The following is a 25,417-nucleotide window of genomic DNA, read 5'->3' as shown; positions in this document are numbered from 1 at the left end:
TGTGAGACATCAGCTTCATCTACTGCTCTTATAATTACCAGAATTGTCTAGTTCACAAAATTGAGCCATGACTCTTGAAATTGCCATTATACATAGGTGATCTAAATATCCCCACATGGATACAGTACACTATTGACCCATTATTTGATAGTATCTATAACTTTTTCCAAATGCAAGGGGAGAAAGTTCTATGTTGCCTTCAGATTCTCTGGGTTTTTCAATTCAGGTTTTTGTTTTTCTTTTGTTTTTCTGAATTTCAAATGTCTAGGATCCAATATTATATGTGTATACTTCATATTACAGAAATATCAGCTAGAGATTATAATGGACCATTTAAGTTTCATAAATAAGAATAAAAATATTATTCTGGTGTTTTGATTAATTAATAGAATGGTCAATCTTCTTATGCATTAGATTTTTAAAAAATAACATCACAGCTGGTCAATTTACTTTAAAAAGAATTCAAACAAAATTAGAGAAATCAAAAATCAAAGCAAACTGAAAGTATCATTTTAGATCCAATAAATGGTCCAAATATTTTAAAAAGAGATATATTTCAGGGGGATAGTGGGAGAGGAAAATGCCATAACAGTTTTGGAAAGAAATATTTTAAGAACCATAAAGAAAACATTGAACATAATCAATTGGGCACTTACCATATATTGACACTAAACCAAATATTTTATTTATAAACTGTCCTAATAACATTCCTATTAGAGAGGTGTGTCTGCACCCACTTTAATAAGAAGAACACTGAAGTTGAAAAAGCTAAATAATTAGTTGAGGTCACACGTTGGTGGAGGGACGAGATGAAGCTGAAAGGAGGGCCTTTCCTTATTGATGGGCTCCTCTGCCCTAAACCATGCTGTTCTAGCCATGGTTTTGAAACATTAATCACAGAAATCTCCTTTCTAAGCCTTTCTCAAAAAGAAATCATTTCAACTAACCAGAAGATATGTGTATGAATATATTTGTGACAGTAAAAATTACGAAGTGCATACAAAAGAGATTCATAGAAAAGGTTCTGGAAGGTTGATCAAAATACAAGGATTAACTATAATTTAACATTCTGAAGCCTATTTGTCATTATGGAAAATGATGCCAACATAGTGTTAAATAAAGATGCAGGCAAAAATATTTCATAAAGAATATAATTTCTAGTATATAAAACATAATTCCAAGTTAATATTTAAAAAACATTAAAAAGTTATCTTAGGGTGTGAGAACAATGATGTTTTTAAATTTAAATATTCTGTAACTTTGACACTGAACTTACTACCGTTAACTGTGTGCAGTTTGAACTTAACGAAAATCTTCAAAGACTATAATTTAGATGTGATTTAAAAACAACAGAGATCCATTCAGTCTGCAATCATATAACGGAAAAAATATAACGTCATTCATATACGATTTTTCCATTTGACATGGCCTAGAGAAAATGTGAGCTATCTTCTGCTATAAACAACCTTTACATTCTTGGAGCTGTCAGGGTAATATCTCTGAACGTAAGTTTCCTTACCTGAAAAATGATGAGTTTGGAGGACACAATCTCTTAACTTGTCTTCATAATAGTCCATGAATTTGTAAGTGCTAGGAAGAAAATAGAAAATAAGAAGCAAATTCATTGGCATGGCATTATGGGTGATAATACGAGGATAGTTTCAGAATGATAACTGACATCATCAAAAAAACATCGAAATTGGAAAATTTCAGCTATGGATAAATTAAGTATCTCTCTATAGATCTATATAGTAAAATGAAGTAGCCAAGCTATCAATTTTGTGATATATGCAGCATTTTAAACAGGTGATTATTAGGACTAAATTTTCAGCCCATTAGTGATGGATTAATGGCATAGCTTGCTTCCAAGGGGAACTCTTATGGACCCTATGAACTCTCACCTCCACAAAAAAGAGATGGGGCTTGCAGGTGGCCTGGTATGTGTGGAAAAGGTGATGTGCAGATAACTCCCATGAAGCACTGCTAACCTCTCCTCAATATGTGGCCAAATAAATTAAGAATGCTCTCAGTGGTCATCTTTTCAGCTCTCTTTCAATGCCTCCTTCTATTGCCCTTCACTTCCCCATCTCTCCCCTCCCTTCCATAGGATCCACTCTTATTATAACATCCCATCCAGGACTCTAGGTGCTCAAGTTTTTCCTTTACCCACATAAGTTTTGCCCTACATAAGTTAGTCCTCAGAACGTATTTGGTCAGGAGATGCCTGCTGTCTGATTGAAACATATAAACCCTTTCTTCATGTTTCAAGTGACCTCTTGCTGAGGAGGTTTATCTTGAGTCAGGGTGCTTGACCTAAGTTATTATGAAAAGAGAGAGAGAGAGAGAGGAAGAGGAAGAGAAGGAAGGAAGGAAGGAAGGAAGGGAAAGGAAGGAAGGAAGGAAAGGCGAGCAGGGGAAGGGAGAGAGGAATGAAGGAGAGGAGGGAGGAAGGGGCAGAAGGAAAGAAGAGAGGAAGTAAAGAAAGTAGCATTGAAAAAAGATGCTTGCACAAGAATGTTTTTAGTAGCACAATTTGCAATTGCAAAAACGTGGAACCAGCCCAGAGCCCATCAATCAATGAATGGATAAATAAATTGTGATATATATATATATGTGTGTGTGTGTGTGTGTGTGTGTGTGTATAATCAAATACTACTCAGCCATAAAAAGGAATGGATTAATGGCATTCACAGCAACCTGGATGGGATTGGATAGTATTATTCTAAGCGAAGTAACTCAGAAATGGAAAACCAAACATCGTATGTTCTCATAAGTGGGAGCTAAGTTTTGAAGATGCAAACGCAAAAGAATGATACAATGGACTTTGGGGATTCAGGGGGAAATGGTGGGAAGGGGGTGAGGGATAAAGGACTACTAATTGGGTTCAATGTATACTGCTCGGATGATGGCTGCACCAAAATCTCACAAATCACCACTAAAGAACTTATTCATGTAACCAAATACCACCTGTTCTCCAAAAACCTATGGAAATTAAAAAAAAAAAAAAAAGAAAAAAAGAAAAGAAAATCCTGCTTGGTTTCCAAGGAAAGGAAAAGCAAATAAAACAAGCCAACAGAGGTATAAAAATAGCATTTGTAATTCCTAAAAATTGTTAATAGTCATTTTATAATTTTTATGAATTAATTGATAAGAGACCTTTCTATAAAGGTCAAATGTTAAAGACGAGAAAATATTTACCTTGAAGATATCAGAAAGGCATTAGTTAGGTCTTATAGGAAAGTCATTTCAGGTATTTATCCAGTTCTTTTTTTTTTAATTACAAAAGTGAATTATTTACTTTCCAATATGATTGCTCATCTGCTAGATTCTACTTAAAGCTCATGATGGTTAATTTTTAATTTATTCACACATCCCTACCAAGCACCATTCCTTATTTCTACTCTTTTTCAGAAAATAAAAATTAAAAAGTTGTGTGGACTCACTATTTCCATTCTTTTCTTCCCACTCTTTTTTAAAACTATTTTTTTTCAGGCTTTCCACCAAATACTCCATCAAAACTGTCTTTTTCCAGGTCACTGACAACTTCCACATCATTAATTTTTTTGGTCACTTCTCAATCTTCACTTACTTACTTAGCAGTATTTGATACTGTTGATTCTGTTCAAATTGTCTTATAGTTCCATTATAACTACAGTAATAATTCAGCTGAAATTATAAGCATGTAAAATTACTTAGCTCCCCATTTAAAATGACAATCACAAAACTCTTTATATTCCAGAAGACAAATATCTTTAAGCACTATAAATTCCTATAAATATGAAAATTTCCTAATGGACATGTCAATTGCATGTCCACAATGAACTTCCACAGCTATTACAAAATCATCTTAATCTACGTCAATAGAAACTTTTACCAGTAGGTAGGTTCCCTGGCCCTTTGCAACTTAAAATCAGGCACTGAAAGGAATAGATGATAATGAGTTTTTGGTGCCCCAGGGGGTGAATTTTGTACATAGATTATACAGAAGGTACTTTGATTTTAAATATTAATATTCAATTTATTATGGTTATAAATTCAAAATACCAGTTTGCCTTAAGCACCCTTATGCTTTTAATTTGTATCACAAATATTATTTTAAATAGAAATCTAGGAAATTGTATAATTACCTTTAAAGGAGATTTTCAATTATGTCTACATTAACAAGTGTAATTATTTAGCATGCATTAAATGTTTTAAGCCTCACTTAATATGTTGTTTCCTTCAACTTTTGATTACTAAACATACTTTCTCAGACACTGAAACTATTCTTGCAAATTTAATAAATGCAATATATAGATGTATGCACATGCACACACAGTGACCAGAAAAGTGTGGTATGACATTACGGATGGAGATGTATCATCCAGGATGAATTTTTCCAAACCCCCTTTGCTGTGTTAAATCCCTTTTTTGTAGTCAGTTGTTATATATGCAAATACGAAAAAGGGAACAGTCCATAGCCTATGCACCTGTGTTCAAGTTGCACATTAACTAAATATGCAAGTCAAGTTCATGATATTCATGCCAAGCAGAAACACCAAGTGATAGATTTAACTTATCTATAAGCAGCATAATTCTCTTCTGAATACTTTTTTTTATGTTCATCCGTTACAACCACAGCTTATATAGATACTTAAGACATCTAATATGATTCTGTGTGGCCAAAGGGCGTGCCTGATGTTAACATCACAGCTTCTAAGGGTACCATTTTAGTGGCCACAATCCACATGTATCCTGCTGAATTAATCAACTCTTTTTGGTATTGGATGAGAGTTAAATTTTCCCTTCTTACCTTGATGGTTTACAAACTGTGCAGGCTAAGTTGGTGCCCATACCTCTCAGTGTAATATTGAGAGGTTCTAAATAATAGTAAAAAATAATTCTAATATCTTGCCCTACATGAAGGAATTACCTTGACACATTTTCAACAGAAGCCAAGAATAAGTGTTTTCAGCATTCTGAAAAGTAATTTCAGAATTCTGAGTTTGTGTAGTGGCCTAGATGTAAATTTATTTTTAAATGATAGAATTTCATCTTGTCTGAAGACTAAAATAAGAGGAAATAACTAAGAGGCTGAGAAATACATTTATAACAGGGTAACTTACATAAATTTCACATTAACAGTTTGAAGAGCATGGTATGATTTTTAATATCCTCAATTATATTTGAAAACTAAATAGGTCTTCTATATTAGTAGCCTCAAGCTGTCTGACAGCAGATACCTTCAATTACAAACTCTTACCTCAATTTGCCTTCTTAGGGACACTGATTATATTGCATGTAGGTCTTCCAACAAAGACCACTTTTAAAATATCAAACCATGACACTCAACCCTTTCATTTCAGTTCAATATTTATTATATTATCTTCATTTTATCTACCTTGAGGTTGCCACCATGTAAATATCCATTTCATTCAATGTTTCAATAAATATTCTCTGAGTGTATAGTATGTGTCAGTCTCTGAGCTAAAATAAGTGTGTTATGGTGGTGACATAGGCATAACATATTATTAAAATAACTGTAAAGATTTAATTTATTCTCAAGTTTTCAGACAAGAACATGCTTAAAGTATATGCATTCAAGACTTCCAAATCGTCCCTTATGGCCATCCCTAATAGCCTTCTATTACATAGTTTTATGCAAGAATTTATGTCCCATTCTCTTTGTAACTGATGGCCTCATGACTTTATCTTTGATATAACTTTAGTTTTTCTTATTTTCATCTTTAGAGACAGTATTCTGAGTGCAGTTTTCAACTGACTAGTCTACAAAGGATTTATTGTCCAAGTTATCAATCATTACACTGCTGGAGTATGAGTGGTTTCTTGAACTTTTTCAAATATCATGAAAATTTCACTATTAGTGTTGGATTAATACCGACTATCTTATTGTAGCCATTATGAATTTCAAATAAATGATTATGAAAACATAATTTGTGCTAATTTATATAAAGTTTGTGTAATTTATTTTCTGACATATTTGTCTCTGAAAACTGTGAGACAAGATGCTGTTTTTCCACTACCAGTTATATGTTGAAAAGTAATTCTATTCTTTAGCCACTTAAAGTTATAACTTTCCAGGAATTTGAAGGTCCTCATTCCTGGAACTGTTCAAAGTTGGATACACATATAACAGGGATATAACAGAAAATTTCCAAACAAGGGCATTGATTTAGTTTAGAAAATTTTTAACTTTTCTTCAAGTGTTCATATGTTCTAAAGTTCTGTGAGTCTAAGAATTTGTGTTTTTGCTTGATTTACGTTGTGAGTCTTCCTTGAGAACAAAAGTTCTCCCCTTTATCTTTAGGGATCCAATAAATACAAAACTGAGGACTTAGAGATTTTACTGATATTTTACTGATAGAATTACCTTCTGCAGAGTTAGTACACATCTATACAAACAGATTTATTTAAAAGGCTGATAATTTTCCACTTAATTATTTGTTTAACAATGATCCTGCTTATATGGAAAATGTAGGAATTTTGTTTTTACAAAGAGGCCAAAGGCAAGCAGATGATATTTAGTACCTCTCTTTGTAATTTCTCAAGATTTGTTACTGAAATATCTCAATGTTATGTAGTAGAGTAACTTTGTTAGTTCTTATAAATTTTTCTTATGAATTTCTTAAGAATAACTTTATCTCTTATGCAATACATTGCAGCTAGCCAGGGTGCAAGTCAAGGATAACAAATTAGTAGTCAGCACTCTGTCTTCAGAGCATGTAAGTTAAGAAAATGTATGGTTTCTCATATTCCAGAAAATCCAAACATCTTTGGAGAAACAAGTGAGTTTCAATGGTCAAAAATATATAGGAAGTGTAAATAAATAAACAAAAAATAGCAAGTTTCAAAGGAATCACAATTTAGACTTAAAATACTGGCCCCTTAGTAATATGGTAAAAACAGTTACCTATCGTATCTCTCTGATTGTCAAGATGAAAGAGGGTGTGGAGGGGGAGAAGTAGTAAGATGGAGAGAGAAGGAGAGAAACAGAGAAAGGGAATGAGAGATGAAAAGGAAAGATGGAGAGAGAGACACACAGAGACAGAGGGGCACACACACATACACAGGCTGATTTTATCAGGGATCGAAACACCATAGGGAGAATGTTTTAAAGTTACCCTGTACGTAATAACACACATTTGATGGGAAGTGATTCTGTATGTCACTGTAAGATTTATTCAGATCACAGAAATGAACCAGCACCTCCTCAATGATGAATCATTAATTGCTTAATTTAGTAACTTAAATCATTAATGACTTAATTTAATTTTAAATGTTTTATCCCCAAAAATAACGAAAATGGATGTTAAAAACTTAACTGACTTTAACAACTAAATTAAATGTTAAAGCTGGTTATACATCCGTGTCAAGTTCCTCACTGATTCCCACCTCCATTCATAGGCACCTCAAATGGATGTGAAACATATTTAATGAATGGGTAGCATACATTTAAACTATTTGTAACATATATTTGATAGCAAGTGATTCTATAATACAGGTTGCATGTTTCTTGTTACAAAATAAATCCACATGAAGGCTCTGAAAAATTCTAAAAACAAAGTTTGTTTATTTAATCACCAAAGGTTGTTGAGCAGTGGGGATAAAAAAGTTAAAAATGAGCACATCCGGACCTATAAACAGATCACTGCATTCTCAACAGAAAGATCTACTACTGATCCATCTTTCTCTATATCTCTATCATCTATCTATCTGTCTCTATCTATCTATCTATCTAATCTATCATCTATATATCCTATCTATCCATCTAATCTATCCTATCATCTATCTATAACTCTATGTATTATGTATCCATCCATCTTTATCTATAAATCTATCATCTATCCATCCATTTTATCTATCAATCCATCCATCCATAGCTATCTACCTATCCACCTACCTATCTGTCTAGCTACCTATATATATCAAGATTGTAAAGTCACAGAGGGGAGTCAGGTTAGGCTTCAGCATGCTAGTGACAAGCAGGCTTTTTCCATGCAGATAAAGATGGAAGTCGGCCAGGCGTGGTGGCTCATGCCTGTAATCCCAGCACTTTGGAAGGCCAAGACAGGCGGATCACGAGGTCAGGAGATCGAGATCATCCTGGCTAACACACGGTGAAACCCCATCTCTACTAAAAATACAAAAAAATTAGCTGAGCGTGGTGGCGTGTGCCTGTAGTCCCAGCTACTTGGGAGGCTGAGGCAGGAGAATGGCGTGAACCCAGGAGGCGGAGCTTGCAGTGAGCCGAGATCGCGCCACTGCACTCCAGCCTGGGCGACAGAGTCAGACTCCATCTCAGAACAAAACCAAACCAAACAAACAAACAAACAAAAAACGATGGAAGTATATTTCCAGCAGAAGAAACAGCACCTGCAAAGCTACTTAGATAATGTCTTGCTTGAGGTTAGGCATGCATAATTTGGTAGTGAAGACAACCAAGATAAGTTTTGCTTGTTAACTGTGGTGTTGCAACTCAGCCCAACACTTCGTGTTTATTATTTTCTAAGTTTCTTCCTTCTTTTTTAAAAATTATTTTTTTCTAACTGACAAATAAAAATTGCATATATTTGTGGTGTACAACATGTTGCTTTGAAATGTGTGTACATTGTGGGATGGCTAAATTACATATGTGTTATCTCACATACCTATCAAATTCTTGTGGTGAAAACATTTAAGATCTACTCTCTTAGCATTTTTTAATGATATGATACATTTTTATTAACTATAGTGGCATTCTATTAAAACAATAATTTTATTATTTCATGATTTTATGGGTTAACTGAGCTTAACTAGGCAGTTCATGTATGGTATTGGCTAAAGCGGCAGCTAGTGGTAGGGGCTAGATTGGATTAAATTTGCTAGGACAGAAAATCAAAACATAATTGACTCTGGAGGTAAATTTTTAAATATAGGTTTTCTCATTAGTTCTTTATTTTGTGAGCTCAAAAACAATATACTCTCTTTTTCATATATAAAATTTATATAAAATACACTTCATATATAAAATGTATAAAATAAAATTTCTGGTTCCATCTACCCAATGTTCAGACTGTTTTGCTTGATTAAGCAGTACAGGAAAGGTAGGCATGGTGACTCATGCCTGTAATCCCAGCACTTTGGGAGGCCGAGGCAGGTGGATCACTTGAGGTCAGGAGTTTGAGACCAGCCTGGCCAACATGGTGAAACCCCATCTCTACTAAAAATATAAAAATTAGCTGGGCATGGTGATGCACACCTGTAGTCCCAGGTACCTGGGAGGCTGAGGCAGGAGAATCACTTGAGCCCAAGAGGGGGAGGTTACAGTGAGCTCAGATGGTGCCACTGCACTCCAGCCTGGGAGACAGACTCTCTCAAAAACAAAACAAAACAAAACAAAACAACAACAACAATAACAACAAAACAAAGCATAGAGGGCTACTGTGCTTTAATGTGCTTTTTAAAAAGGAGTGGAATAAAACTAGGAAAAGAAATAATTTTCATTAAGAGAACTATTATACATAATCGTTAAATATAGGTTTACGTAATTGGGATAAAAATTATTTGAAAAAATATCAGTTGGCTGAAACCACTAAAACATTCAGGCTCAACCCATGTAGAATTATACTTCGAGAATATTAGGAAAATGGGTTGATAGAAGGAACCAGGAGTTCTGAGCACTGCAACTGAACTTTGATGTTGAGTGTCTCAAAGTTCTACGACCTAGGAGTGTGCTTGTTTTCACCTGCCAGATGAAATGGGTCGCTCTTTCTCCTGTCATCTGAGTAGAAGATTGCTTTCATTACAGTCTGAGTTGAGTGAAGATCAGAAGAGCCCAGGGATAGGTCAGAGACACCACAAGTCAATAAGTCTAGAAACGCGAGGCAGCGTGTGGAGACGGCCCTGCATGGCTACTCTGGTCTAAATGTCTGAGTTCCCCACCAAATCCAAACGTGGAAATCCTAACCTCCAAGGTGATGGTATTAGAAGGTGGGGCCTTTGGGAGGTGATGAGGTCATCAGGGTGGAGTCCCATGAAAGGGATGAGTGCCTTAAAAAGTAATATGAAATGGTTTGCTTTCTGCTTTCTACTCTCTGCCACATGAAAACGCAGTAAGAAGAGCACAATGTGCAAACAAAGTGGGTCTTCACCAGGCACTGCATCTGGTGGGGCCTTGATCTTGGACTTTCCAGCTCCAGAACTGCGAGAAATAAATGTCTAGCATTTGAGCCACCCAGTCCATGGCAGTTTGTTACAGCAGCGTGTACTGACTACATCAATGGCACACATAAATTTCTCTGAAGATGATTTTCAATGGTTCTCCTCCATTAACTTCTCTTCATGAGGGCCCAGGCTTTCTTTGTATTTAGTGAAGGCAGGTAGGACTGTCCAAGCCAGCACTGTAGAACCGTCACATGTCAGGAGCCAGTGAAACTCATTCATGTGTGGAGCATATCAGCAGATTCCCATGGCCAAGAATATCAGTATGAGGAACATCATGGGCAAAGCTAAGAAGGCTTTACCAAGCCAGCGGCTATCCCTGCCAAGAATGGCCAAATAAGCAACATGCCTACCTTTGTGTTATGTACTATGGTTCTATTATATATTGATGCTTTGGAAACCATGGAATAAGATTCACCGGTAGGAAAACAAAAGCATCACCAAAAGTCCTTTTGTAATGTGGTGAAGGGTAAGGTGACGGATACTAAAGCCCCTACAAGAATCTTGTATCTCAGGAAAGGAGGTTTTGATGGCCGATGTGATGCCTTGGTTCTCCTTAGTTTGAAAGAATTTAAACAAGAGACACTCAACAAAGGAGGTGTAGCATAGAGTAATTTATTGTAAAAGAAAAATAATATGTTGAAAGTTAGGCGCAGAATGGACAGTACACCCTGAGAGAGAGAGGATTCAGGGTGGGCTGCTCGAAGGATGAGACAGCAAAGACTGGGACTGGGGCGACTCGCTGTAAGGGAGTCTTCCATGATTACTCATCAGGAGTTGGGAGAGGTGTTACAAATAAGCATGTTCTGGATAGTCCTCTGGGTCCACATGCGCAGTAACTGTGCGTGCTAGTTCATACATTGCATGTCTCATTAGCATCTTATATCTCCACCCAGGGGTATGCTTTTTACTATTAAAATGAACAAAGGATCAGTTTGAGGACAGGTAAAGTCAAAATGCACATGCTCTCTAGAAGGGAAAGTCCCTATTGAAGATGGCTTAGCTTGAATGAACTCAATGACAATGAGAATACTGAAGTTTATTGTGTTGATTGTATGGTCACCACAGTCGCTGTGTCCTGAGAACATGGACACTTCCTTGACTACCTATCCTGTCTCAGAAGCCTGGTACTTAACAATGGATGATCACATAAGCATCCTTGCTGTCGGTAGCACCATTCTGAGCTAGCCTGACTGTCAGCTAACACTTGGGTGGGAAGTCACGTGCAGCGTGCAGGGCGCCTTCTATTTGGCCGTCCTGGTGGTCTGCTTCTCTCCACGCAGCTCTTCACAAACACAAGCTTTCATTCTGCCCTTTGGTTCTCCAAGGAACACTTGGACAGTTATTTAATTTAATCTTTCTTGTTGGTCTGCATTCGACTGGGCCAGCTTATCAATAGAGCTCCTTTAAGAGAGTCAATACCTCCTGTTTGTTCCAAAAAAGAGTCTTCTTTACACAATTCAGTGTAGAGAAATAAATGGATGCATTTGACACTAAGAAGGCACGTTTATCTGACTTTTAATGTATCTGCTACATCAATAGAAACAGTGCTATTTTATTTGATGAATTATAATAGTAGGGTGGCAATTCTTTGAAAACTAAGAAGTGAATTGTTGCTTTCGTTTGAGATAATAAGGATCAATAGAGTGGATGGATTTCACCCTCCTATCCACGAAGCACAGTTGCTTCTTCCTGCAGCTCTTTGGATGTATTGGTCTATGTGACTCACTCACAGCCTTATTTGACTTAGAAATCTTTGTGAGTAGCTAAGGAGTGTGGCCATGTGCTAGGAACAGTGGCTCACACCTGTAATCCCAGCACTCTGGGAGGATAAGTCAGGAAGATTGAGTCCAGGAAATTCTAGACAAACTGGGGAAACATAGTGAGACCTCCTCTCTATGAAATATAAACAAAAATTAGCTAGGTGTGGTGGCACACACTTATAGTCCCAGGTACTCAGGGGGCTGGTACAGGAGAATTGCTTGAGCCCCAGAGGTTGAGGCTGCAGTGAGCTACAACTGCACCAGTGTACTCCAGCCTGGGAGACAGCAAGACCCTGTCTCAAGAAAAAACAAAATATAAAAAAGTAAAAAAGTAAAGAAAAGCCAATGTCATCATAAAAATGATTTTCTTTTTTGGGCGAGAATGGGAAATGGTGGGGGTCAAAGGGACAGAATCACGAAACTACACCAGATGTCATTCTGGGTTCTTTCTGTTCTGTTTTCTTGGAATAATCTTGGTGGAAGCCAAACTGCTCATCAATCCTGTGGTGATCGGGGAGCTCAAAGGATCCCATTCATGCAAACAGAGTCTTAAGTTGGGCTAAGAATTAAAGGTTGGTTTTGTAAAGGACGTTTCCAGGTTATAGCACACTTGCAAAATTACATCTACATAGTAGGCAGCCACTAATTGTGATGATAATCGTATTGATGTAAGAAGAAGAAAGCGGATGCTGAGGGGAGGAGGAGGAGGTGATGGTGAAGATGTAGGACTTGCTCAGGAGAAGAGAGAGAGCAGTGTAATTGTGGACATCTACGGACTGTTTCTTACTCATGATTAGGTTAAAGGTGAACAATAATCATTGCAGCAGGCATTGCTCGCCATCCCCTAAGAGTGTCAAGCTATTTTTATACCCTATAAGAGAATCCCGCTTGATCACAGGTTTGCCCAGTTAGTTTCAAGAATGAACTGATGCTCAGAAACACAAATACTTAAAATTCAGACAACGTATCACAGTTCACTAAATTGCAGGTCATTGGATCTCCTCAAGTGAAAATGACTGCTTTACATCAACCTCATTCAGGCTTTGGCCTGCTTTCTGCACCTATGGATGAGACAACATTTTGTTATCAGGCAAAACTATGAAACCACATCCCTGCCAGACAGGGAGGTCAGGATGTCAGCATCACTCCGAATCCTGGTTATCAAAGGCCATGTCAATCTGCACTTTTCTTTCTCTATCTTTCTCCAAGCCCTTAGAAGAAAAAAGGAATCCTTTATCCTGGAGGGAGATGGCACTACACTAAGATGACAGATTTGGTTTTGCTTTACCTTTGAGACTCTAAATAAGAAACCACTTAATTAACTTTGGTTCCAGGGATCTTTCAATAATTTTAAGATGGGAGCTAATGGATGGAGCTGTTGTTCTCTCCAGCAAGTTATGTCTTCCTGCATGAAGCTATATCTTCATGCATATTTACAGAATCATATTTTCGTATATGGAGATGTATATGCATATATGTTGATGGATGAATATAAATCTGTGTGTTTATTTATTTATGGAGGCATATCTCAATGTGCAGTGATATAACTATAATGTATCTCTATTTATGGAGACGTATTTTCATGTATGGAGATAAATTTCCTTGTGCCTTGATAAACTTAAATATGCTTTCATGTGTAGCTATATATCCTCACATAGGTAAATGTGTTTCCATGTATCTTTACGTATGGAGAGCCTACATTGCAGCAAATAAAATCCCAACCAATTAGTCACTGTCTGATGAATAATCACTTCACTTAGATGACAACTTTAATCATTTTAATAAATGCACAGATACAACAAACCCTTTACTTAATAACTCATTGTGTCTAACACTAAATTTTGTATTTTCAAATAAAGCTCTTTTTCATTTTCATCTGTAGAATTAATATGTAAATTATTTCTTTTTTTTTTTTTTTTGAGATGGAGTCTCACTGTCACCCAGGCTGGAGTGTAGTGGCACAATCTCAGCTCACTGAAACCTCCACCTCCCGAGTTGAAGCGATTCTCCTGCCTCAGCCTCCCAAGTAGCTGGGATTACAGGCACCCACCACCACGCCTGGCTAATTTTTTGTATCTTTAGTAGAGATAGGGTTTTGCCATGTTGGCCAGGCTGGTCTTGAACTCCTGACCTCAGGTGATCTGCCCACCTTGGCCTCCCAAAGTGCTGGGATTACAGGCGTCAGCTGTTGTGCCTGACCCCTTTTTTCTAATTTATTTAATATTAAACATTCATATTGGTTTCTAATTATATGCAGAGTTCAAGATTGAGAGTTAATTTAATTAGATTTGTTTTACTTTTGCTGAATGTGTCTAACATCATAACATATTTTATCTCATCAATTTATTTTTATAAAATGTAATCAACTTAGAAGTATAGGTAGGGGCTTTACAAAAGATTTCTCATTTGTTTCTACATGTTTTGTAACAAAATTAGAAAACACAGATATGCAAAACCAAAAGTGAAAACGTAAAGGGCCACAGTTTCTTCTTTGAGAGTGAACCACTTCTTAAGATTTTACACATTTTTCTGTGAATCCAAACTATTGCCTGGGTAGTTACATATCTATAAACATGTACAACTCAAAAACTGGATCATAGTTACATGTACTAATGGATAAACTTCCTTTTTACTACTTAGTATGATATTAGAAACATATATTCATGACAATAATAATGCATCGAGATCACTGTAATGACTACAGAGTAGTTTGTATATCTAGTCTTTAAATTCGAAAGTTCTGGTCCTCAACTTTGAGGCAATAAAGGATTTTTTTTTTTTCTAAAATGTTATGTCAGATATTTTTCCTTTAATCTACCTAGTTGTCTGAAATGTTTCAATAGAAGATCCTAGAATTAGAATTTCTTGTACATTAGTTATACTCTTTAATGATGAAGTGGCATCATTTGTCTGGGGTAATACCCGAGTTTTGTTGCCTCACACCAAGGAAATTGAGGATGTGGGCACACAAGGAGTGAGTTTAAGAGTGGGAGTTTAATAGAAAAGCTCTTTTGTGCAGAGGGAATGGGTTCCGGATGGATCTCCCCTCATGCAGCCAGACGTTGGTTTTATAGATAAGCTTGAGGAGGCAGTATCTGATTTACATAGGGCACAGAGGATTGGTTGGACCAGGTGTGCCATTTACATAGTGTGAGAAGAAGCTGGCCATCCCACCCTAATCTTTTATTATGCAAATTGGGTCTCTACCTGGTCGAAGCCATGTTGTCTGCTTCTTTTACAGCACACGTGGCACACAAAGAAAAGGGAAGAGGGAACGTCTATGTTGAGTATACCTGGCTTCCAGGTATCCCTTTTCTATTGGCACAGCTGCTGGCATTCATCTATGCAAGCTTCCAGCTTGCTTATCTATGCTTGCAGCTTGATTCTTCAGGCTGCTTTTTTTTTGGAAAAGCAATGATTTGGGGCTGCTTTTTATTAAAAGGAAAATCTTACCAAGGGCTCTGTTACCCTCACTATCTGCCTCATAATTTCTTTTTAGCTCCTATATCAATAATAACTTGAATTTACTTTTTGAGATGCAAAAGCACAATGAAGAAAATAAAAAATGATTTTTAATATCCCCATCCAGATAACATTGATACTTAAAAAAATAGACATATGTTTACAAAATTCATAAAGCATTAGAAAATACAAAATGACAAATTATAACTGTCTTGTTTTCTGTTTCACAAACTACACAGATTGAAGAGTTGGCCATATTGTAGCAGGACGAGCCGCAGACAAGAACTCCTCAGACACCGAATTGTAGAAGGAAAGGGCTTTATTCAGCTGGGAGCATCGGCAGACTCATGTCTCCAAAAACCGAGCTCCCTGAGTGAGCAATTCCTGTCCCTTTTAAGGGCTTACAACTCTAAGGGTGTCCGTGTGACAGGGTTGTGATCTATTGAGCAAGCAGGGGGTACGTGTGACTGGGGGCTGCATGCACCTGCACTGGTAATTAGAACGGAACAGAACAGGACAGGGATTTTCACAGTGCTTTTCCATACAATGTCTGTAATTTATAGATAATGTAACCAATTAGGTCAGGGGTCGATCTTTAACTACTAGACCCAGGGTGTGGCGCCAGGCTGTCTGCCTGTGGGTTTCATTTCTGCCTTTTAGTTTTTACTTCTTTTTTTCTTTGGAGGTAGAAATTGGGCATAAGACAACATGAAGGGTGGTCTCCTCCATTAATATGAGCCTATGAAAATTCAACTCATTACTCAGATGACTGTGAATACTGCAAGCACCACTCTAGGGGTGGGAGCTATCCCTAGATTAAGTCAGTTTCCTGGGAGTGACTTCCCAGTCTATTGTTCTTGAAGGGTCTTGGCTCCACTTTCCAAGCTATCATCTCTTTCCACCATTCTCTTTAGCTGCTCAATAAGAAGAAAACATGCCCTTCAAACAGATTTCTCAGTCTGCTTCTTGTCCACACTTAATTGGAAACTCAAGATAATCACATTTCCAGTTTGAACTAACACTTCTGTCATATAACTGTCTCAAAATTACCAAGGGTCTTCTATGAATTTAATTCTGTGTTAGTCTTAGAATCAAATTACTAATAGCACTTCTTTTTGAGACACGCCTTCATCTGTAGACTTGGTCACTGCTTCTTTGGGTGTGTAAGGTGTGCTAGAATAATGCCTTAGCATTCAGCAGAAAGGTTCTACCAGGCTCTATCTTAACTATTTCAGAAGTCTTAATATAAGGCATTACTGAAACCCCCTTGCTTTGATCTTTACCCATATACTTCTGGTAGTGAACTAGATCTGATCTTTTCCCCAAGATTTTAACTTATTTTGCAAATCATCTTTAAAGAGCCTGGGGTTAAGATACATGCTCATTTTCCAAACCTCCCATTCTCAGAATTTCTATGTTTCTTCTAAGTTCAGTCTGCAAATTGACTGACCCTTCCTGCATTCACTCCTTTTATTGCAGTGCCTTCTCTCTCTCTCTCTTTTTTTTTTTTTTTGTTCTTGTTTTGAGACAGAATCTCGCTCTGTATCCCAGGCTGGAGTGCAGTAGTGCGATGCTGGCTTGCTGCAACCTCTGCCTCCCACGTTCCAGGGACTCTTCTGCCTCAGCCTCCCGAATAGCTAGGACTACAGGCGCCTGCCACCACGCCTGGCTAATTTTTGTAGTTTTACTAGACATGAGGTTTCACCATGTTAGCCAGGCTGGTCTCGGACTCCTGACCTCAAGTGATCCTTCCACCTCGGCTTCCCAAAGTGCTGGGATTACAGGCGTGAACCCCATGCCCGGCCTTATTGCAGCGCCTTCTCATGTACATGTGTCATGGGTGGGACAATGCCTGAAGTATTTTACATGAATATCTCTTTGTCCTAGTGCAGCACTTTGTTAGGTACCTTTTCTATTTTCCAAAGTTATCACAGGCCACAGTTTTACCAAGTATGTTGTGACTACATAACATGGGTCACAAATTTTCTTTCAGCCTCACAGAAGTTTCCTTAATACTCCTTTATGTAGCCTCCTACATTTTCACAGATTCCAGGTTTACTGTTCTATCTATGGTGCAGTAAAAGTAAAACCTCCAGAGAGCCTTGTCTGGAAATTTCACTTTCACTGATACAACATATACAAATTTTTCTAGACATCTTTCCCCTTGGACTTGCTATGGATGTGGCTGAAACACTACATTTTCTTGAGCTTTTGGATTTTAGAAAGGCTGGTTTGTGCTCTCCAGAGCACGTCATTTTGGAGGGTAGCAGAATTCTGCTCTTTCCCCTTTTCCATAGATGTTTTCTACCCCGCAGCAATGCTTCTCTTGGGCATCCGGTTGTTCTCAGAATTCAGATGAAAACCTTAGCAGCTTTACTTGCATCACAGAGCCAGCTTGGTTTTTTTGGGAGACTCAATTGCTTCACCTAAGCCATTTCCACACACTTTAGCAGAAAACGAAAAGGCACGTAATAATTGCTATCTGGTCCCAGCTTTAAGTTTCCAAGGATGGGGAAGTGGGCCCTCGTGAAAGATCTTGAAGGATTTGATTTCTCTTTAGTCTTTCTTTTCTCTAAATTCACGATATTTAGAAAAGGAAGGAAAATGAAAGAAATGTAGTTACATTCCTCTTCCATTTTCTCCTCTTCCTGTGTACTCTTCTGGCCTTTTTTCATGGCTTCCATATCACCTGGATCTTCAGAAAGGGGCTTGTCTTCTTGGAAAATTTTCCTCACTCCATCCTGGGCCAAATCCATTGTCTATCCTAAGGCCACTCTTAAATGTTGCAGGTAACTGCTGATCATTGAGAATATTTATATTTACTAATATCTCCCATAGAGATTCCAAAAAGAAAGGAATAACAAGCTAGAAGAAACTGCATCAAGCTAAGCTCTGCAGACACTTGGAAATGTCAGGATAAATAACATGCTGATCATAAGTCTCTTTCTTTGTTTGAATGCTGCTGGTGTTCAGGAGTCAGATGGTTAGTGTTTGGTTTGTGTGTCTTATAATTTCAGTCTTACATGTTCTATTCCCTTTTCCAATTACAATGTATCTGTTGAAGAACCTGTGTTGTTTAAATTGTAGTGTTTCCCACAGTCTGCATATTACTTATTGCACATTTATATTGTGGTTAAATAGGTTGCTGTGTTTTCTGCATTTCCTGATAATCAGCAGCTGAATTCATTGGCCTGATCAAAATCAGATATGATTCATTTGGCATGACCACAGCTGGAGTTGAAATTTCTCATCAAAAGACACATATTTTCTGGCTTTCACTCTCACTCTTGTTTATGTCATCAGTCTCTGGTGCTCAATGACTGTATTTTTTAATTTATTGAGGGCTGCAAAATGGTAATGTTCTAATTTGATCATTTTGTTTATTCATTTATTTAAGTTTAATAACTTTATAACTCTCATCTAGTATTCTGTGGCTTATACAGAAAAATTAAGTGTAAGTTCTCAAGGTAATAAATTGATTATCTCTCATCTTCACAACGGAAACAATTCGTGTTACTTCAAAATATCTTTGCAATTCATAGATCTTAACATATTTGATAGTTTAAATCCATTTCAAATCTTATCCATACTGAAGCTCAAGCTGGCACAGCTTTGACCAGTGTGAATTCCTTCAAGCTGGCTCCATGACTCTAGAAGCCTTTGATATTTTTCTTCTTTCAATTCGTCCAGTTGTATTAGTCTCATCTTGTACATCCCTGCTCCTGACCAAGAATCAGTCATTTTTCCGAGAAACCTTGTTTTTTTAAAGTAGAAAATGTGTATCAAGATCAAAATCTGGGAGCTAGGAATGTCATTTCTACTGCATTGGTCATTATTTCAAGAGCTTTTGGTGTAGTTGAAAACAACATATAAAACGTTGAGGGTTCATATTAATGTTTCCAATGCAAATTTAGGAGTGCAAGGTTTTTACTTAACCTCTTGAATCACATCCTTGCTCCACATTGAAAATCTACATTAAAAGTCAAGGATACAGGGGATGAGAGAATTTAAATGTCTCATAATTACTCACATACTTTATCCTATATTACAAACAAATCAATATCAGTAAGACAGTATTAAGACCAACTACCATAGCAAAAAAAAAGTTAATTTTTTTGGCATAAGCTATTGCCATTCTCTCACACTTTAATCATTATACTACATCTATAGTGTAAGATTATATGACAATTACATCTATTCTCTCCCTTTTAAACCCATATTTTGTCTTAGTTCTACCAGTCACTTGGTACTTAATGTATTAATAGCATTATTCTTAAGCTGACATATTTTGTAATTTGTGTTCTTTAAAGGTTGTTTGTTAGTACATTGGTTAGGAAAGACTAATGGGAACAATGTTGCTTGAGTTCTTGAATGTTGCTAACAGTTTGTGCTATTATAAATGAAATTTTCAATTCTGTTATAAATTCAATGTGGTTTGACTATTGGAGAAATACATGTGTATGCTGATTTTGTAACTGGCTACTTTAGTAAACATTTCCATGTTTTCTACTAGTTTATTGTTATTACTAATCCTTTTGGCTTTACCATCTTACAAAATGTTAATTTTGCCTTTCAAAGTTTGAGTCACTTCAAAATTTTAATAATTGTATTAAATAGCACTTCCACATTGATGTTTGTAAGAAAAAATGATAGCAGGCACCCCTTCCTTCTTATTGATGCCATCAGAACTTCTCTTGATGGCATCATTCTCAAGACATATTTGGCCATTTGGCTGAAATTATTTTAATTACTTTTGTTTCTTTGTTACTTCGAAGTTTTATCAGAAATAATGGCTGAATTTTATAAAATTCTTTTTTGGCACTTATTGAAATAATAAAGTTGTTTCTTTTTCATTTAACCTAATCATTTCACAAATTACATTAATATATTTCCTAGTATTGAATCATTCTGATATTCCTGAAATAGATACCATTTCATCATGGGGTATTAGTTTTTAATATACTTTTGGTTTAAATGTTCACTTAAATAAAGACCTTGCATCAATATTTATGTAGTTGAGATGACACCTATGTATGCATATAACTTTTTTACTTCCTGATCTCTCTCAGATTTTAATATCAAAGTTAATCTACCTTTATAATATGTAATACAAGTATCTCTTTTTTTATATTACCTTCATCGGTTTAATACCACTGGGATTAATAGTTCCTTTAAAGTTAAATAGCATAGAAATTTCACTTTGCTTATATGATGGAAAAAATCACCTAAGAAATAACCTTCATCTTTCACTTTGTGGATAGTCAGGGAGTGGGGAGGGTCTTTTGCAAGTTTTTGTTTGTTTGTTTGTTTGTTTGTTTTGAGACAGAGTTTTGCTCTTGTTGCCCAGGCTGGAGTGCAATGGCACGATCTTGGCTCACTGCAACCTCTGCCTCCTGGGTTTAAGCAATTCTCCTGACTCAGCCTCTTGAGTAGCTGGGATTACCGGCGCCCGCTACCACGCTCAGCTAATTTTTTGTGTTTTTAGTAGAGACGGGGTTTCACCATGTTGGCCAAGCTGGTCTCAAACTCCTGACTTCAGGTGATCCGCCCGCCTCGGCCTCCCAAAGTGCTGGGATTACAGGCGTGAGCCAACATGCCCAGTTGGCAATTTTTTTTTAAATTGAGAAGATGACTATCAGTCTATTTATAGTTTCTTAAAATTTTACCAAGAAAAAGATGCATCTCATACTCACTTATCAACATTCTGTTGTTTTTCCTATCTACAGCAATTTTATATTTCCACTTATGCTTATCAAATATAAGTTTATTGTCTCTGTCTCCCTCCCTCCCTTCTCCCATGTTCTCCCATTCCCCCTGTCATTTCCCCTTGCTTAGACTAGTGTGCACAGAACTTTCTCTAAGTCTGTGGTAAGCACCCTGGCTAAGGAAATAAGAGCCTCAGAGTAAGCACTAAGTTTGTTTCCAGTTCTAAAACAGCCAAAATAAATCTTGTCCTCATTCGAAACTGCCTGCTATGCTTGGTTTATTGTAAATTTATTGGAACCAACGTGAAGCAATCACTAAATCTAATGCGGCAACTTCATCATGGAATAAGCCAGGGAGAAGCAACTTCTCACACCTAATGGCAAGAACCAAGAAAACAAACAAGCAAACACGGAGCTCTTTGCAGAACGAAGCCTCCTGCAATGCTTTTTGGCTTGTTTAGATGATGATTTGAGACCTGACTGCTCTCAGAATTTCCATGAATATGGGTCTGAAGTTAGTGCCCAGCTACAGCCCAAGAGAAAACATCACATCTGCACCCATCGTCAGGCACACCCATGCCAAACAGAACCCCAGGATCAGGAGGGTGCCCAGCACTGGGTTTAAGAGTGAGAGGTTAGGATTCAGGTCCATTTGCTCCTCCTCTTTTCTGTGTAGCTATTTACATTTACAGTCATGAGATAGTGAGATTAAATTGTGCCATCTTGTGTGTTGTGAGTTATTGTTTCATTTTGTAGAGTTTGGTGTATGTCTGTGTTTTTCCTTCTGATTTTTGTTTCCTTAGTAATAAGGAGAAAATTCAGTAAGTTTTTTTAACAGTGTAAATTCAGGACAGTTCTTTGACTCTCGGGGCATGCTATTTTCTGACTTGTAAATTGGTCTAATCATATCTACCCAATAGAGTTGATGGGAGGCTACATCTTTATAATATCTGATTTTCATACAGTCTTTCACCCAGAGATATAGAGTGTGAATAGGTGAAATCTCATTATCTTGTTATTCTCCTTGTCAAGTTAGTGATATTTTCTGTCTCATCATGGGGATGTCCTTCCCAAATAAGATGAGCCCTGCTTTTGTGATAGAATTAAGGTAAAGAAAAAGTGGACAAGGTCAGTCTTGGTCTTTAGTGATGAGCTTTCCTTTCACCAGCAGAGCTTCCTCTTCTGCCACTGTCCCCAGAAAAGACAATTGTTGATGATCCTACTGTTGCTAAAAAGTGTCTCATCACAGATGTGATGGAAAAATAAATGCCTTATAAAAGATTACATTATGCCTTTTACATTTCCATGCTTCCCCCATGAATAACTTGTTTTACTCTGCATCTCATTATCACAGTTTGATAACCCATATGGGTTGCATTAGACGTCAAGGCCACAGACTGAGTTTCAATGCACATGGCAATATATTTTCAATTTGCTGTTTATTCCCTTTGTAAGAATCTATTACAGTTAAAATTGTTTCTGTAAAAACAGGAATGTAATCTAAAATTTAGTTCAATTTAATCTAAACTTTTTCTAAGAGCTAGAAATAAATAATTGAAAACAGAAGAGGGAAAAGCAAATCAATGAATAAAAAAAATAATCTACTACTTCTATCCATTTTATTATATATATATAAAACATATATATTTTACTTTGTGATATATATATATTTCCTACTTTGTGAGATATATATCTCTCTCTCGCATACGTTTATTGAAATATCTGTATCTACATTTATATTACATATTTAATCATCACCCTTCTCTTGTTAGCTTTATTCACTAATTGATTGCTGAGACCTTACACTGTAAAAAGCAAAAAAGCACTTTACAAGTTCCTCAGACCCAAAAACCTAACTTCAAGTTACTCGCAGTAGAGGAGCAAAACAAAAACAAAAACAAAAACAAAATATATACCCAAAAAACCCCTTCAAAATATACCAACTATATTATGATTAGTCAGGATAGAATAGACTGACGTGGCTACCAATACGCTTACACATTTCAATGACTTTACCTAAGAAAGATTAATTTCTCACCTATACCATAGTCAGGGTGTCCTCCTGTATCCACCAGCTGTGGGGTGTAGAACAGGTTGACCTCCCACGTCATCCAGCAGGGGATAAGAGACCTAATGCATTCTGTGGGACAAGGTTATGGGGCAGGCCTGGAAGCAGCTATATCCTTCTTTCTATTCCATGGATCAGAATGTAGTCATGTGCTCCGATGTAACAGCAAAGGGAGGATGGGGAATCTGTGCCCTGGAGTCAGAACTGGTGTGGTGGACACTGTGCACAGCCTTTTCCAAACTACACATGGGTGCTCCATGCCAAGGTGGAAGTGAGCACAGGGGTCCACCCATGGGTACTATATTGGAGGATGGGAAGGGAAGACTGCTGAGTGGAATACTGACATTGTTATGTACTTAAAAATCTAACATACAAGGAAAGGCTAATTCTCATGATACACGATATGCATTGCACACACACACACACACACACACACATACACACACACAAACATATACACGCTCCTGAATCACTGAAAAAAATAAAACGCTTCCCACTCTGGGCCAGCATTTTGTGTTCCATCATGATGACCTCATGGCCACACTTAATAGGTGCAGGGGGCAGTAAGTGACCCAAGTAGAGTGGATCACACTGCTTCTCCAGATAATATCAGACTGACCTGGAGGAACACCAAGCCTGAAAGGTGCCCTGGTTGCATGAATGCCTCTCCTGGCACTCTCTGGCTGCACCACTCCTCCTCTTCTGTAGAATGTATTCCATCCTACTCTGCAATTCCGTAGATAAGGATGCAGAATGAAGCTTCTGGAGAAGCCCAGTGGTGTTCCAGAGCCAACTCATGCCCTCTTCTGCCTAAAGTTTTCCATTTGAGAACCACTCCCTGGCTCACTACAGCAAGTGAGCATGAAACGCAAACGGTTCATCATGAACTGTGTGCCATCTGACTCCCATATGTTAACTGTGCCTTTAATTCTGTATCGTGAGGCCTTGACATCTGGGGCCTTACTGATTTTTGTTGGACTGCCCCTCCCAGGACTAGCAAATTCCTGGATATATCATATGGCTCCCCAGGGAGCATGTCTTTCATAGGCAAACTCACCAGTTGGGCTCTTACACTCTGCACCATTATTCCCCCACCATCCCCCACCCCCTGCTCCCCACTAATCACCTCAGAGTCAGGAATCAGAAAACTATGGGGAGTCTATACTCCCCAGGGCTCGCTGAAATTATTCAAACTAGTCCATTGTAAACCTGCCTAGCCTGCTTTCCCTGTCTTGTCCATTCCTTCCAAGGAAAACCATAGTAAAGGCTCTTATCCACATTTTCCTGTGGCCCCCTCTGCCTCCTGACTGGCCCCAGTGCTTCCTTGTGTGGCTCTGCATGGCCAGGCTTGCTCTGCCCTCTGGGAACTGTGAGTAACAAGCTATCTTTTCAATGGAAATAATCCCTGAGACTTGTTAGCCTCACCATACCTGAATAATGATCAAACCTGTATTTTAAAACACCCCATCCCACAAATCTTGACATTGGACATGCATAGCAGGCTTTCCCTATGAAATGGGAATAGTGAAATAGGAAGGTGAAGAGAAACTTCCAAGTGAGCAGGACTTGAAGCAATACATTCAGTTATCCCTTTTTCTTTGAAGGAAAGATGGCCTGAGGCATGGACCAGAAGTGGCCCATGGGAAGTGCCTGCTGGTTTGACTAGCTGCTCACTGTCTTCAAAAGAACAAGATTGGAAGATTGTGATAAGGATGTCTGGGGAAGAAGATGACTTCACTCCCAACGAGCCAACTGTGAGACTTAGTCACCTGTCTTCAGCCCATACCTATGGCCTCAGGAAAGGCAAGAGTATATAAATATTTACCTTTAAAATTTTTATTTTTAAATTATTTATTTATTTTTCTTCTTTGAGACAGAGCCTCGTTCTTTCACCCAGGCTGGAGTGCAATGGTGTGATCATAGCTCACTGCAGCTTTGACCTCCTGGGCTCAAGTGATCCTCCCACCTCAGCCAGCCGAGTAGCTGGGACTACACAGGCATACACAACCATGCTCAGATAATTTTTAAAATTTTCTGCAGAAATGGGGGTCTCACTATGTTTCCCAGGCTGGTCTCAAACACCTGGGCTCAGGTGTTTGGTACGCTCCCACCTCAGCATACCAAAGTGTTGAGATTACAGGTGTCAGCCACCATACCTGGCCAATATTTACTTTTAAAAGTAATGATACATTTTGTGAGTCAATTGTAAGTGCCCGAAT

This window comes from Pan troglodytes, chromosome X (assembly GCF_028858775.2).
Source record: "Pan troglodytes isolate AG18354 chromosome X, NHGRI_mPanTro3-v2.0_pri, whole genome shotgun sequence".
Lineage (NCBI taxonomy): Eukaryota > Metazoa > Chordata > Mammalia > Primates > Hominidae > Pan > Pan troglodytes.
The sequence above is the reverse complement of the archived record's forward strand: the minus strand, read 5'-3'. Positions refer to the sequence as shown.